We start from the raw sequence: 17750 nt of genomic DNA, 5'->3' as shown, positions 1-17750 counted from the left end.
GGGAGGTGCTGAGAGGGAAGTCAGAGCCTGAAGGACCCCGGAAGCTGGGGAAAGGGAGGCAGTGCAAGGAGGAGCAGAGAATGTTCTGGAGGTTCTGGAAGGTTATATCGGAGGTAGTGCCATTCCCTAAAGCCCCCTTCAGAAAGAGTCATCAGTCTCCTTCTCTTGCCAGACCTTCTTGGGCCGCCATGGTTGCCTTTGGCTCTCAGACTGGGCCAACTCTATATAAGGATGTGTGCGTCTCTGCGTAGTGCCCTAATTATAAAGCAGCCACTTTTTCCTCTCCTTTCCTAGAGACAAAAACAACAACAAGAAAACAAAACAAAACCACCAAAACAAAACAAAAAAAACCCAGCAGATTTAACAAAAATAAAGCTAAATTAATTTCTCCAGTTTTCAAGTAAAGGAAAGCATACATACTAGAATTAAACTTCTGTTTCCTCCAGACCCCTGGGACATAGAGGGGTGAGGAAGGTTGTAACATCTTCTGGTGTGAAGATAAATCAAAAAAAGAAGGGAGAGGAAAAGAAAAGTGGAAAATAAATAAAAAGGAAAGAGGAGAATAACTCAAGAGTAGGTAAAGTCCATTTCATAGTCAGGCCGTCAGTATTTTGAGGGCTTGAAGAGCAAATAAACCTTCACACTTCACCTCGATGGAATACGAAGAGATTAAAAATGTGAATTACGTAGAGCTCACAGGGCTGGATTTTGTACTTTCCCCTGTACAAGCTGAGCAAGAGGAAGTGGAACGGAGGGCCCAGGAGGGCAATAGCTAATGCTTACATGGCACATACTATATGCAGATGCTCTTGTGAGTGCTTCTCATGATTCAGTGCTCACAGCAACCCTGGGGGTAGGGAGGAAAGGGGCAGGGACAGTATCACTGTCCTTCTTTTATAGATGTGAAGCCTGTGGCCCAGAGGGTTCACATGGTTTGCCCAAGGTCACACAGCTTGTTAGTGGGACACCCAGGATTTGAGCACAGGTGGTCTGACCCAGAACCCACCCTCCTAACCACTACCCACTTCTCCAGGATAGTAGTTCTTGAGTGTGTGTTCACTGTTACTCTCAGGAAGCATTTCCTAAAAGCAAAGTTACACATTTAAAAAGAGAAAAAATGGGTAGAGAGAAATGTCAGGCAGGTCTTGGAAAATAATCTGAACAAAGAGCTGAGTGTGGGAGGGCCAGTGAGTCCGCCTCTCCTAGGAAACCCGTCTGCATAGTTGGATGGTTAGCGATGCTCCACGCACAGTAGCGTGGGACAGGCTGAGCACAGAATCCTGGACTTCCCTCTGTTCTTTAGCTGGTTCTGAGTATTGGGTAAGTAGAGGAAGGGTTTCCCAGGAGTATCATTATCTCACAGCCCTATCTCCTGCCTTAAAATGCTCAGCCTTGAGTTTCCAGTATCCTTGAGTCTTTGTTGAAAAGTCAAACTACAGCTGAAGACAAAAATAAAAAACAAACAAAAAAAATGTGTTCTGCCTTAGTTACCTAAGGGCTCGTTGACTGTAGATAAAGCAGTCAGGTAGAGCAATATTGGAAATCATTCAGAGACAGAATACACTGGAGTATTCTTGTTGGCCTTTCTGGCATCATCCTACCTACATACTTTGTCTTCTTCCCCTTGGCCTTGAGGACAAATTGCTGGGAGAAAGTTGTCACCAGATGCCCCGGCCAAACGCCTGTCTTTTTGCTATTCCATTTTTTTTTCTTTTTGCTGCATCTAGCATTTGGCATCCTCAGCTTTTCATGGTCTTTGCAGGGCCTGAAGAGCCACTGTGCATTTGGAATACTATTTAAGTGGTCTACAGCACTCTTCAGATGTAAATCCCTTGCTGAAAAAAAAGCTCATAAATTTCCATTCAACTAAACAAAGGCTGTCTGAGTAAATAAAACCTCAGAAAAAATTTAAAACTCTTTTTTATCATTATAACTTTTCCTCTCTGGATGCGACTGCATGACCAAGTTGGACAGATAGAAATCACTCTCAAAAATATAATCACTAAATATTGACATGAGAGGAGTGATAGATGCTCTGGCTTGGGTTCCAAACCTTGGACTTCAGAGTTTCTGTAGGTGAAGAGGGACATTGTTTCTAATAAGCGTCTCTGATTAAACCACTCGGGAGGAAATAAAATCTTGTTACATCATGGGCTTCCTGTTGTCCTTTTGCTTTTACCCTCCCTTTTTGTAGCATCCATCTAGGGGAGAATGTGTTGTTTTCATTGGGTGTGTGACAAGAATCCATTGTGAATTAAAAACTCAGTTCAGTGAGGAGTGACTCTCAATGGTGATGCCCTGACTGACTGCTCCATCTCAATAACTCATGAGGAATATCATAAATAAGTTGTTACTTATAAGAGAATCCCCAAGTGCGGGAATGAGTTCCTTTACAAAAGACAAATTAGAGCCGACTCAATGTTCTCAGCCATTCGAAGTCACTCAAAAGCCCACGTATTCTACTGCGCCTTCGTAAATGGCAAAGAAAGACAATTACAGCTCGTGAGAGAAGTTGCACCTGCTCAGTATACAGCCAGGGGCCACTCATGCTCATTAGGATGGCTAGCACAAACAAACAGAAAAGAAGTGTTGACAAGGAGGTACAGAAATTGGAAGCTTTGTGCCCTGTTGGTGGGAATTTAATGCTACAGCTGCTATGGAAAACAGTATGGAGGTTCCTCAAAACTTGACAATGAGATTACCACATGATCCAACAATTCTCCTTCTGGGTATAGATCCAAAAGGATTGAAAGCAGGGTCTTGAAGAGGTATTCATACACCATGTCCATAGCAGCATTATTCACAAGAGCAAAAAAGGAGAAGTAACCCAAGTTCCCGTCAGTGGGTGAATGGATAAACAAAATATGGCATATACATACAACGGAATATTATATTCAGCCTAAAAAGGAAGGGAATTCTGATACACACTACAACATGGATGAACCTTGAGGATGTTATGCTAAGCGAAATACACCAGTCACAAAACAAACACTGTATGAAAACGGTCAAATTCATAGAGACAGAAGGTAGAAAGCTGGTGTCCAGGGACTGGTGAGGGAGGAAAATGGGGAGTTGCTGTTTAGTGGCTCGAGAGTTTCCGTTTTGCAAAATGAAAAGAGTTCTGGAGATCAGGTACTCCACCGTGTGAATGAACTTTACTGAACTGTACGCTCAAAGACAGTTAAGATGGTAAATTTTATGTTATGTGTATTTTCCCACAATTTTTTAAAGATTTTTTTTTTTTTTTAAATATGACTATGGGTCTATGAGTTGCACATGAACTGTCACCCAGCAGGTACATAAGGTGGGAAAACCACTTTGGAAGATAAGTGCTCAGGGGCTACAGGGTGCCGCTGAGGACAGTGTTGGCTCCTTATCCTCCTCCTTTTTCTTCATAATTGTCCTCATCGACTCTATGCATTGGTCATCAAGCCTATTATTTGCAAAATCTTGCTGATTCGCCCTTTCTTTTCTGCCTTTGTAGTCTCCAGCCCCTCCTGCAATCTGCATTCTAAGCCATCTCCCTGACTCTGGCTTACTCCCTTCCTCTGATCCTTTCAGTAGGACACTTCCATTCAAGTATTTCTAAAAGACCTCTTTGCCCATGTCACTGGCCTGCCCAGCAAAATGTACTAATCTCCCCTAATCACTGCCTCGTGTCGAACCTCAATACCCTTTAGCAGTAGCTACCACCCTTCCCAGCAAACTTCTAGCCAGATTAGACTCTCCATCAGTCTCCCCTCTGTGCCACATGAAAATCTCCCCATCTTGAAATACAGTAGTCCTGGTTTCATCTATTCAGGAGCAACCTGGAAGGCCCACGGTCTGTACTTCTCTGTCATCTATTTGAGCCCTGTACCGTGAGATGGAGATGTGAGTCACTCAGCTGGGAGGGAGCCTGCCATCATCTGCATCTCAACATGGCCTCTGCTTATCATTACAGAGGCAAAGCCTCTGTGTTTCACTCTTCACTGTGGTTTATGGGAGAAATGAAGTACCACTGTGGTGTTGATGAAACTGGAAGCTCACAAAATTAAAGGGCCTGTTAGAACTTTCTCTTTTTAATTCAAGCCTCTCCCCTTCAAGAAGTCTTCCCTGGTTATTCCAAAGGTTTGTGTTCTCTGCCTTTTCTTTGTTTTGATGGCAAGAGAACCTCTGACCCATAAACACTTAGCACTGGTTTATATACTGTCTGATGTTTTCCCATAATTCATTTGTCTGAACCTTACCTCTCTAGCCAGACTGTAGAGATTTTTAAAGATTAGGAACTATGTTTTCCGTCTCTTGTTTTCACCATATCACCAAATACAAAGCAGACACATTACAGATGCTCAATAAATACCATGATGGATTATTGATCTAGAAGCAGAACCCTCAAAAGACCATGATGGCCATGGAGAGATGATGCCCTGTGTTGATCCTCCTAGAGAGAAGGTGTCTCCACTGTGATGTGGCCCATTTCAATGAACCACCTCATTTCTACTTTACTGCCATATATTTCCCTAGGATTTCTCTTTTCAACCTTGAGAAATGACTGACGTAGGCTGGGATCATCAACCGTTCTGGAATTCTATATCAAAACCAAATCATGAATGGGGAAATGCCAAGAGATTTAGTTCCTTTTTTCATATCACATTTTCCTCATTTCAAAGTGGTACTAATGGAGGTTCCCTACCAGTCTAGGGCTCTGTAAAGATTAACTCTCCTATAAAATTCCATCACTTTGCAAACACAAAATATGACATTATTGCCGAGTTACTCTGACTTACGGGATGAAAGGGGACTGTTGTGAAAGTCAAATCTCCTGGTGGTCTTCACACTCCATGGACCTTGTAGTAACATTTAGGTACCTCGACCAAGGAAAGAACATCTCAGAAATAGACAACAGGTTTTCTAACACCCTAAGAAAACCTTAATAAATGTTGTCCTTAATTCCTGACAGAAGCAGATGACTAGTCAAAAACCTGTCCAGGGAAGCCCACACCCTGGCAGGGCTTACTTGATGGCTCCCAATCGCTCGGAGGCCTTCCTGAACATTCGGGGCTGGCTTCTATTGAAAACACCGAGCAGGATGACAAACAATCAAAAAACACTCCTTCCAGCCCTAGCACAATAGCCCTTTGTTTTGTATATTTTCTATGCAAGAACATGGCAATTATTTTCTGAGCCAACTTGTTTGAGCAATAAAGTGTTACAGGGTGAAATGTAGAGATATAATTAGAATATAAAGACTAATGAAACAAATAGTTTCAAATTAAGCCCATATACAACTGTGGCAACACAAAACTGCCTTCTCTTCTTTGTTGTCTAGATGTGTCAGGAAAAATTAGTTGTCTATTCTAGGAGTTAAAATGGAAAAATGCCTGGCAGACAGAATATACTTCACAATTTTTAAGTGAGCAGAACAAAGTTTTCATTGCCAGGGTGATCTTTCACCAGTTGGACCCTCATCCCTGAGGTGCAGAGTGAAATCTTGCTGGCACCCTACAGACAAGGAATATCAAGGTCCCCTTTGCTACTCATTCTTTGCCTCTTTCAACCACGCTCTCTCTCCCCTTTGTAACACCTGCATTGCTAGGGAAACCATGGTAACATCGGTGCTTCTGCTGAGCATAGTAACAGCTCAAAAGAGAAGAGTGGGTTCAGCTTATTATTTGAAATCAGAAGCATGATTTGAAGAAATACTCTGAGATATTCCATGATTGAAAGAAATTGCCAGGTGGCTAAAATAATATGCTCAAGGGTTACTGACTGCAGTCAGTGTTGGCTTGATAAAATTCTCACCAAGTCTCTTAAATTCAGGAGCGATATGGGGTCTGGTTGGTGGGTTAAATTCCAGGTGAGAAGAATTGGTCTGTAAGAGTTGGCAGCACCTTTGAATTTGCCAAGTAATCTGACTGGCTCTGGTAGCAGTGCCTAGTGAAGTCCCAGGGATCTTTTCTAACAACTTTTATCGCCTACCATTTTGTACTCATGTTGAACCACCACGCACAGGCTGTTGAGTTCAGCTGTCTGTGGAAAAATTATACCAACCACATGCTTAGGCAGAAGGAATACAATATATTGCTTATTTTGTATCTACAAAGCGAAGCAATGTGGAAAACACCAAGCCTGCTCTGTCACCTTCCATGAGGACAAATGAAAATGCATCACAGTAATCTTATACCAAACACACATCAATCTATTATCAGATGACATTTGAGATAATAAGAGACATTAACTAGAATCTTTGGAGTTGAATGCTACTGAACATGTCATCTTAGTTTTTAATGAGAAGGGAGTTGTTCATTGGAATGGCTTGGGTTTGCCAATCTGAAGTCTTGGTATCACTGACTAGTTTTCTTTCTGAAATTTAGTTGCTTTATTTGTAAAAGCAGACCCCTTCTTTGTAAAGATAAATGCTTTAATAGGGATATCTCCACTTCTCCTTCCCCTTCCCCACTACAGAGTAGTGTACAACTCCAGAATTTGACTGATCTTCCACTACTGTCTACTTCCTGCTCCACATCCCTCTACTCCCTCTGAGAACAGAACTTTCCCAACCTATCTCCTCCTCCTCCTTCTTCTCTTTCCTCTTCTTCTTCTCCTTCTTCTTCTTCTTTGTATTCTTCTGCTATACATAACACAAACACCTGCCCATAGTTGGCACCCAGGAAATATTTTCTGAAGGAACAAATGGATGAATGAAGGACAACTTAGGATGTATCACAAGGCTGCTGAAAGAATGATATAAAATCACTTTGAAAAAGTTAATAGACAATAAACACAAGAAATTTTATTCATGTTATTATTTTATTAATGTCCGAGAGAAATAAATGTGTCCAAAGAACATTTATTTGGTGAACACAATCAAATAACCAGAAATTCAATTGTGGTATCACCTTCCTAGGTATTTAACTGAAGTGCCTGGGTAGTTTAGTTGATCCAGTTGGCCCTTTTGTGGTCAGTGTCCCATTGTGCTTAGTGGTGACCCAGCATTCCTGTCAGGAACTGGAAAGAAAGGAAATGGAAGGCAGGGCTGCAGCAGTGACATGGTGTGGTCAAGAGAATATTGGCTGAGAGCTAGTAGACTTGGTTTCTACAAGATCATAATTAACATCTCCTCTAGAAACAAAGCTCCTTTTTACCAAGCTGGCCTTGGCATGAGACAGGTTGGGAAAGTTCTGTTCTCCTCAGAGGGAGTAGAGGGATGTGGAGCAGGAAGTAGACAGTAGTGGAAGATCAGTCAAATTCTGGAGTTGTACACTACTCTGTGGATGGGTCCCCTCCTCAGCCCTGGGAAGGGGCTTCCTGGCCATTTCTCTGTGATGCTCCATTCCTAGTTGTTGGTCCTCCTTCTCAGGACCATTGGCTGACCAATGTCTCTCAGACTAGCCCGCAGAGGACTATTGGCTGGACTGTTGTCTGCTGTCCCAGACCCCTACCTGTTCTTCCACGCTCTCCTCTCTGTGGCAGGAGACTGGGAGCCAGTCCCCTTGCTACAGGGGAAGCTAGAAGGTATGGGGAAGAAGAGGCTTTTTTGTCTGCTCCTGGTGGTGCCACTAACAGCAATAGTAATGGGACCAGCAACAATGGGGTGCAGAAGCTTCCCATGAATCTGAGCTCTGGCAGGTCAGCCCTGGTCTCACCAGCATCAAAATGTGGCATCCTGGGTGCCTGTTCAGGGGGAACAGCACAGATCCAACAGCAGTATTGGCAGCAACAGCAGCTCAGCAGAGAGTGCGGGCCTATAGGCTCCAACCCCAGTCAAAACCAGCATCCTGATCTCTGGGGAACCTCTCCCTCCTTTTAGTGTTCCCCCCAGCCCTTCCAGTTTCTTTATAGACTTTTTTCTCCATTCATCCCCCTCCATGTAAAGCGTCCAGAGCAGTTTCTGACTTTCTGTCCAGATACTGAGTGATACACCTCCCACAGCCTGCCTCCCTCCCAGAAGAGGCCCCAGGGCAGGGAGCCACAGCCTGCCTCATCGCTACGGTAGATGAGGAAAGGCGAACTGAACAGAGCACCATAACTCATAAAGCTAAACTCCATTTTGAAAATCACAAAATACGACAAGCCATCCTTCAGCCAACTAACCTATTATGACATGCATTCATGGTGGATGCTGTGATGTGCCACCCAGATCCTACATCACAGCACAGCTTGACTTCTCCCTCTTCCCAGTCTGCTTCTTTCTCTTCTCTTCTACTTGAATTTGTCCCAAAAGTACTCCCTTACAAACTCCCTTCATGCCAACCCCTTCCTCAGAGTCTGCTGTCCAAGGGACCTGTATTAGTTTGCTAGGGCTACTGTAACTAAGTACCACAGACTGAATGGCTTAGAAAACAGAAGTGTATTGTCTCACAGTTCTGGAAGCCAGAAGCCCAAGATCAAGGTGTCAACAGGGTCAGTTCCTTCTGAGGGTTGTAGGAAAGGATCCGTTCCAGACCTCTCTCCTTGACTTGTACGTGACTATTTTATGTTCACATGGCATTCTCCCTGTGTGTGAGCATCCCCAAATATCCCCTTTTATAAGATACCAGTCATACTGGATGTGGGCCTACCCTAATGATCCCATTTTAATTTGATTATTTCTGCAAAGAGCCCATCTCCGAAAAAGGTGACATTCCGAGGTGGTGGGGTGAGGACTTAGACATATGAATTTGGAGGTTGGGGACAACTCAACTCACAACAGAACCCAGCCTTCAACCACATTCAAGTATGTCTTCAACCAGGTCAATGGACACGGACCCGACAGCCCTCTCTCAGATGCAAGCCCCATCATATCAAGTTGCCCTTATTAAAGGGTCTGCCCTCTTAGCAAGTTAAGAGACAGAAAGAGCCTCAGCAGGGTTACACATGGGTTCTCCAACACAGGCTGGCAAGATTTAAATCAGGAAGGACAGAGTCTGGTTCCCAGGCTAGAGGGAAACCTGAAATGGGGAGTCTATTGGGAAATCGGCATTTACAAGGAAGCTATTTATTACACATAGCCGGGTGATGAGAAATGTGGCTGATATATTAACCTCTGGAAGGGTGTCTGGGAATTTCACATAATTAGCTTTTTATGTCCTTTGTTCTCAAAATTAATAACAGTATGACGATGAGTTAGAGGTGGGAGGAGAAAGATGCAGGCAGATAGATGATGGATTTTTCACTAGAGAATGATGGATTTTTTTTTTCTTAATTTACTGGTAGAGTTGTAATGGCATCACTGAGGTTTTTCTCCACATGCATATTGCATTAGTTTCAAGCTGGAAATGCAAAGACACATTGTGGTGGAAAGCACTGTTGCAGTAAAACCCCTTAAGCGTCAACATTTTGTTAGTGGGGGCAGGGCAGCAGGAAATGTGAGTTAGAGAGAAATTTATACACAAATGCCTAAAAGCAACTCAAAGCCAGCCCGTACTTGGGAACTCAGGGATATTCTTATTCAAGTTGGTGTTACAGCCCGTATCTGGAGCCATCAAAACCATGTTTGGATGGGGCATTTGAAGGGGCACAAACAGGCAGGGTTACAATCTGGCCTCGGGCCCTAATTCCCAAGAACACTCGCCTCAAAAACATCAGAAAGCAGTGGAGGTCTGAGAATCAAGTGCAAATGTGCTCATGTGCCAAGAAAACCTAAGACGGCTATTTTCACAGCATATTGGGGCTTGGCCAGGTTCCAGAAACCATCAGCAAAGTAGCCTGCCCTGATACTTCAAAGGAAGAACTCTCACTGATAAATCCTGCCCCACACTTTCCACAGCACACACTTAATCTTGAGGCATATAATACCACAACAGTGAGTCACTGCGCTGAGCCTTAGGGCCTGTCCACAGGATAGAGAGAAAGAAAAGAGTCCCACATCTGTTGTGTAGGGCAATTCCCCTCACTCCGCAAAACTGCACCGAAACAGAGCAATAAAAACTGTCATGAGGCAAGTGAGTTACGGCCTGGTTACCTGCACAGAGCCCCTCACTGAATGATAACGAATTCAGCCCACCATTTTTCATTACTCTGTTTTATCACATTTTGATAAAACCCACCAGACGGAGGTAACCAATCTGCTTTCTTCCTCGGGTTGAGCCCAGAGATCCCAGGAGGCCTTTTGGTGATGAGACAGGCAGAGAGCTTTTCTTTCTCACTCACACACACACACACACACACCTTTCTCAGGAGGTCTGAAATTTGGAAAGCCTCAGTCTTCTGAATTGCATTCAATGTAAATTAAAATTCAGCAAATATTCACTGGAATACCTAAGATAAAGAAAATCAAGCCTAAGTGTCATGGAAGAGAAGACAGCAACAAGGGAATGCAAGGGTCAGGAGAGGAGGCCTCCATTTCTTCATGGGGGAAAAAAGAATAATAAGAATAATTCCTTTGCTGTGAATTCCGCACCGTCTGGAATAGTCATGGGCTGCTGGCGGTCAGGCCATAGACTTTTTCCCATCTGGTCACTTAGCAGTGGTCTGTGGAAGGAGTGGAAATAGTCTAAATCTTTTCTTGAGTCATACAAGCGAGCCAACAAACTCAGTGATTACATAATAAGCTGGAAGCTACGTCTTAGGAGCCCCATTTGTTTCAGGTATTTGCGTGCGGCCATGCATGCGTTTGGATGGATTTCTGGGCACATGGACACTTCTCCACCTCATCCCACCCCTATTCTCTTAAGGCTATTAAGATGCATACGTAGCTCCTAAGGGTACACACTTTCCAGATGACCTACACAGAAGTCCTGTTCCAGACTCTTCCTGGTTTCTCTGAATCCTAATTTTCCTTTCACTTAAGTTTTCACTCATCTCTCCTGTGGTACCAAATGCAGTCAAATTAGCCTCCGGCAGGCATCTGAGGACAAGCTCCACTGCCACATCTGTCCGTGAAGAAGAAAACAAAGAGCTGCCAATTGGCCTATTTACAGGTGCCAATAAAATCCTGCCCGCGCCATTCCTTGGACTTTCCAGAACTTAAGTCCACAGGACTGTTTCGGAAGGGGTGGCCAATAGGGTGGCCTTTCCCCAGGAAGGGCCACCTTTTTCATCACCTAAGAAAAACCTGCCAAGTTTTATGTGGGGCCCTCGATAAATCTTATTAACTCCGTGCACATTAGCTACCCTAAGAAGAAATTGAAACTTGGTGAGCATTATGTTGATTTTCTGAGGCGAGGAGCCTAGCTTCTATGGCAAGAAGTGCTTGAGGCCCCTTAGGGAATGGCAGACAGTCTCAACCATAGGCAGAGGTGGAGGAGGAGTACAGTTCTCCTCAAACACCTCCAGAGTCTAGGATCCTTCCCCCTGTCAGGGCAGAGAGGTGGTGAGATTTCAGGAAGCCTTCAAGATGCCCAGTAAAAAGGGGCCTTGAGATAAGGACTGCAGTGGGGTTCCTGAATCCTGGGTGTGGAGACTCAGATCCAGGTTCCCCCTGTTCAGCCCTGTTTGGGAAGAAGATAAAAGCAAGAAGATATTTTCCAGCTCTGGGACCTTCTCCAGAACATCTTCCCAACTATAGGGCTTGTGGGTAGTAGCTCTGATGGAGCAAAAAGGCCACCTAACTGAAGTCAAAAAATTAGTTCCCTATTCTTCTGACTCACTTAGTACCTTCTAGAAATTAAGCAAATTACTTCACTTCATAGGAGCTTCATTCTTCATAAAGTTCTTAAGATGACTAAATAAAATGTTATATAATATTAATAGTTGATGTTTATTAAGCACTTGCTATAAGCCAGGCACAGTGCAAAGAAAATAAATACTCCAGTGTTCAAATGAGAAATGAAGTACAAAGACTAAGTAACTTGCCCAAGGCCATACAGTTAAAACAGCAGATACCTAACACAGATTTTGGTTATTTTGTTTATGACTTTAGAATAAAGAGAATCTTGGCTACCGCCATAATACATGAAATTTTTAAAAAATCCAGTGGCAATATTTTTTTGTTTTTTTGTTGGCGGAACACCAAACTTATAAAAAGGCTCACCCAGGATAGCCCTTGTTTGTGTGATTAAATTTGAGAGTTTGATTAAGCTGCCGGGGCATTTTGCTGGTGTTGTTTGGTTTGTTTTTGCCGATATTGGCCACAGCCTTCACAGGCACCCAGAAATCAAGATGGCTTCTTCTAGACATTTGGGAGCAACTTTGAGGCTGAGTAAATTGGAGGCAAGAATGGGACATACAGAAATGGCATGTAAACACTTGAGGGCTGAAGAAAAATCTTAGAAAATACACCACCCTCTTACAGAAAAAGCAGATTTCTATTTTATATAAGCAATACTGACAAGAATTCCAGGCCAGCTGCCCCAAATGGCAGGGGTAACTTTTCAAGCCAATCATGTTTTCATCACCACAATTGCCCCAGTAGAATCCAGCTGACCAGAGTTAGCAGTTCGAGGACAGAGAATCACTCAGCTGAAATCACTCCTTTGCTCCACAGTCCCAGAGCAGAGGCATCCTCCCCTTGCTCAAGCCACTCAGCCTTGGAGACCCGCATTTCCGTTTCTCTATGATGAGGGGGTTAGACCATGCAAAATGAAGAAGGGGGTTACCTCGAGCTTTCTGTTTCAAAATTCTGGGATTCTTAATCATGTTGAAGAAGCTACTTTGACTCTACTTTAGGTAAAATGACCAGAATCCAAAATAATGCTGATTGGGCCAAGTATACTATTCCTGACACTTCAGAGCATGCACTTCCTATCTCTTTTCAGAGTGGCTTTCAGAGAAAGGCTTTCACACAAGATATCTCAAAATCCTCACACTGTTCCTCTTTCTCTTTTCCTCCTCCTCCTCCTTCTTCATCTTCTCTACCATCATCATCATATTTTTGTATGGGGGATGGGGATGGTTAATTTGTTTGTCCTAACAGGAAGTTCCTTACACTGCTCCTACTGACTTAGTATTGGGAAGTAAACCGCCAGGCTCCAAGCATCCTCACATATGTCCTGAAGCTGTAGAAGACATGCCCACCAACAGACCCCTGCCTCACACCTCGCCAAGAGGGTCCCAACTAACAGCCCCAAGCTAAGGGGTTCTTGAAGCATAAATTGCTATGTTCATACCATGTGACCCTACCTCCCAGACCACAGGTAACTGGTCCAGGTATAGAAGCCTGACCTAAGAGCAGTCAGTCTGAGTTGGCCTGACAGAAAAGTCACATCCAGCAGACAACGGGGATAAATGGAACTTCTGAGATTCTCTCTCCTGAAGAGTCTAAATGTGAATTAAAGAGAGAGATTCATGAGTTGGAAGGTGGGAAAGAAACAGAAGCTGAGAGACCATCAGCAGGAACCTAGACCAGCAGAAGCCACAGGCAAGAGAAACCATGGGTAGGCAGGAGCTGAGGTCAGTCTAGATGGAGCACTAGAAAGCAGAAACCAAGTGACATACCGAGGAGAAGATGAGCTACTTGGTTGTGTAGGGACATGAACAGTGGAAAATTAGAAAACCCCTGTCGCTCTAGGGCAACAAGATAATCCAGTTCCTACAGTTGCTTTTCATCCTACATAACCCAGTTCCTGCTATGCATTCCATTCTCCATGAGACTTGGCTCTTTGCAATTTCCCATGAGGTGTGGTACAAATCTCTATCTACATGTATCCATCAAGGAATCTCCATTTCTTCCTTGTAACCTGAGTCAGTCTCTCTTTCTTATAACCAAAAATGCCTATTAAATATAAAACACCACATGGACTCAGCTGAACGATGACTTCTAACCTGTTCACAGCTCCACTGACATTGATGCTTCTGTTCTGGAAAATTCCAGGGCTCATCTCCCATTTGAAAAAATGCTCTGAACTTTTTATTTCCACAATGCTCTTATACCCTCTTTCACATACTTCTCGCAGGACCTCTAGCCACCCATAACTAAAAGCCTTGATACTATTACTTCAACTACCACCTTACACTTGTACTCTTCCAGATTTTTCCAACTGATTTCAAGTACATGATCTCTTTGGAACCTTGCAATAACCTTACGAGGTAATAATAATAATAATACCTAATATTGTACGGTGCTATATAATTTACAGATGACTTTTATATACATAATCTCATTTGATTAGATCCACCTAAGGGTACCGCGAAGTATTTTTCTCATTTTACAGAGGAGCAACCTGAAATTCAGTGACAGCAAAGAACCCATCCAAGTTCACACAACAAAGAATGGTTTCTCCTGGGATTTTCGGCCTCCGTGTCAGTGTGAAAATGTTTTGTGGTCATTTTTTTTACCACAGGCAAACAGGAGCTCCTCTTAAATGTCTCATGTGGCATTGGAAGCGTCGAGTTTCTTGTCTCTCTGTATTAAGTCGGAGATCCGTTAGGTTGACTGTGCACCATCTCACGTGACTGTGGTCTGCCCACCCATCTGCCTCCCACTGCTGAGGCAACACTCAGAATATGGCCATTTCATGAGGAAACTCATCTTTGTCTTCCACACGTGCACCCATAACCCATTGATAATATGAGTTTAGCACATAAACCTGTTTCTTGCTGGTCACAGACTCTGATGCACACACATTCCATACCCAGGTTACCTGAGGTGAAGCCTTGCTCTAATTCAGAGGGCTTATTTTTAATACCACACAACTGACACTGTTAGAGTCATGAATCAAACCAGCCTGCTGTAAATACTGGACCATTTCAGCTTGTGGGACAGAATGTTGTGATCATTTTGGCTGAAGAGAGAGAGACTCAAAACCTAAGTTACTGTTCATTTTCATCTATGACAACTGTGGTGGTTCTAACAACAGCACCTGAAGCTCAAAGCTCCTTGTCTTACCACTCCTCAAGTCAGACCTTGCCCTTCAGTATCTCCTGGCTCTATCATCTGAAAACTAAGGGGAGTTAAATTTTGTTGGCCCCAGCAGCTGTGCTTCCCAGGCACACAGAAGGTTTATGCCGTCATTTATAGTGGCAACTGTGGTGATGAGAGCAGCACTGTACATGTAAGAACGCAATCAATATACGGACCAGCATGAGCTGGACTGTGGCGGGCCCCTGCAGAGGGCCCCAGCGGCTGAGAGAGAGCCATTTGGGTACAAGTCAGCAACTCCGTGACACAGGAGCTCCACGCTGTCAGTCAAGGCTTTCTGGCCTCAGGTTCTTCAAAACGTAGTCCTCTTGGCACCTACTTGCCAGCTCAGACCTGACTACAAGATGAACGTCATCTGCCATTTAAAATGTGATGATCCCTAGCATACAAGGCTGTCCAGAATTGATCTCAGCCCCACAACAATTGGGTCCAACTACATGGTTCCACTCTAATTAGACTGCATGTCCAGCACGGTGAAGGTGATGACTCAAAATGTGTCTGTTACCCTATATTATAAATGTGCACTGGAACATAGCCCTGTTCATATCGGGAACTCACACCCCGATAATACAGGATTGTGGTTCCCCCAATATACCACGTGGTTGCACTCTTCTCTGCTTTTATACACCCTATTCCCTGTGCCCGGAATGTCCTTTTTCTTATAGGTAACTTATAAACTCCTCCTGATCTTTTCAAGATTTCCAGATTAATTATCATCAAGACTAGATAAAACCCCTAGAGAAACCAGTGCACCAGGAGACAAACACAAATGTTCGTAGCAGAAAATAGCCAGTGGGAGTGGGTAAATTGTGGTATATTCATACAGTGGGATACTACATGACAGTGGAAACAAATAAACTAGGGGTATACTTAACATTAATGAAGCTTATAATCAATGTGGAGTGAAAGAGGCCAAGACACAAAATAATATACCCTCTGGGATTTTCTTTGTAAAATTCAGAGCAGGCAAAACTAAACTATAGTATTTAAGGATATATAGAGGGTCACACTGTAAAGAAAAGGACAGCTGTGGTCACCCTAAAAGCCAGAACAGAGAAGCCTCCACAGAGAGATGAGAGGGCTGGGGGAAAAGTAACGTGAGGGCTTCTGGGTTGTGATGATGAGCCATTCCTCGCAATGGATCGAGGTGACTTCATCTTCATTCTTTGTTAGGCTGTACATTTAATATTTTATGCACTTTTCTATAAGTATGCTATATTTAATAATTTTTTAAAGAGGTAAAGGGAAAAAAATGAGCACAGAAATTCCTGGTTAAGAAATGTCATAAAAAAAATGCAGACATCATCTTCCTGATGGAAGGAAGATGTCCATTTCAAAGGACAGAAGGGCCCCTCACGAAGTCATTTATTAGTAGGGAAGCCCCCTGCATCAATACAAAACTTGCTGCTTTAGTAGAATGGCAACAAAAATACCCTTCCTCTGGTATACCATTTTATACTGTCGCATAAAATATATGTTTACGGAAAATAAGTTGCTCCAGTGTTTTTTTTGAAAATGCTAAATTCCTGCTTTGTCTTGTCTGCCTGGAGCAGGGCCTTCAGGAATGTGGTTCACAGGGGCTGTCTTCTCCTTCCTGGGGTCATCCCTTCTCCAGAGGCAGATTTTAAAGCTGTTTCTGTAATCCAGGTTTGCCTGGCATTAGGACCATATACGATTTTTTTATTTTTTTAAATCAGGAGGACTTCATAAACTTCCTTGATGTTGGGGAGGCAGAGAGGTACATCAAAGGTAATTACACCCTGCCTTCTTCAGTCCCCCCTGTGGCGGCAGTTGGATGTGGTCCCCTTCTTCATTTCCTGTCCTAAAGTGGTGGGCACCGCTGCTCTGGGTACTCAACAGCAGCCGGGGCCCTCCACAGGCAGCTGCTTCGTGAGGCTGTGTGAAATGAGTCTAGTAGCCCTGGCACCCCAGCACATCAGTTCTAGGGTCTATGAAACATTCCAGAGTACAGGTAGAAATGATATGCTCAGAGCTGGAGATGTGCTTTGGGCCACTTCTTTTGTAAGCACCAGAGATCAGCAGCACTTGACGGGGAAGCTCAGGTTGGGTGGGGCGGGGACTGATATAATCAGCTGAGTGGCTTGAAATTTTGCCCATGAACCTAAAAGCTTGAACCAAAGGAGGGAGCAAGGGAGATGTAAGTCAGTACCAGGACTTCTCTGAAATCTTGATGAAAAATCTAACCACAGAGCAAGTGCATTACTCTGGCTAGAGTTGGCAGGATGCCTAAAATAAGGGGCAGGGTGCTGAGAGCAGGGGCAGTGGGGTGAGGTTTGGCTTGGTTTGGTTTTCATTTCTGGAAGATTTTACTTAAGTCATTAGATGTTGTAATGTTATATTGAGGAAGAAGGATTTTGTAAAAAGAGAAAGGAATCTGCTAGAAAAACAAAGAGAGGGGTATACGGAGAATGAGAATCCAAGAGATCCAGAACCAGAGGAAAAGAGATGGAGAGAGGTGCTGGAAGCAGAGATAGACTGAGAGGGAGACAGCAGGAGGCAGGGGACAGGAACTTTCCTTGCCTTTGTTCATTTTTTTAACATTTGGGATGTCAAAATGGAACTCTTTGTGCCTCTCCAGATTAGTGCTGTACTTAAACCCATCTAATTACTACGATGGATTGCATACTTGCCACCGAAAGCCTTGTTCTCACTCGCCCTAACTACTAATGGGCTGTAAGCATGGCCTTTAAAAAAGGAAGGTTTGATGTGGATTTGTGTTCACCTATGTTAATGGCAGGCAGGAGGTAGACCAGCTGCTGCATGCCAGTGACTCAGTGCATTGCCCTGGCCTGGCCCAGTTCAGCTGGACAGAGGGCACTCACCCGACTGCGTGCAAATCCAGGCTTTTCTCATCCAAAGAAACATCTCCAGGAAAAGGGAACATTTATAGCAGGGGCAGAAAGAGCTCCGGTTATTGTTTCATGCGCAGTTGAGTCCTAGGGGACTCTTTCAGGCGATGAGCAGCTTC

Source organism: Phoca vitulina, unplaced genomic scaffold (assembly GCF_004348235.1).
Source record: "Phoca vitulina isolate PV1807 unplaced genomic scaffold, GSC_HSeal_1.0 scaffold6, whole genome shotgun sequence".
Taxonomy (NCBI): domain Eukaryota; kingdom Metazoa; phylum Chordata; class Mammalia; order Carnivora; family Phocidae; genus Phoca; species Phoca vitulina.
Note: the sequence above shows the minus strand (reverse complement) of the source record.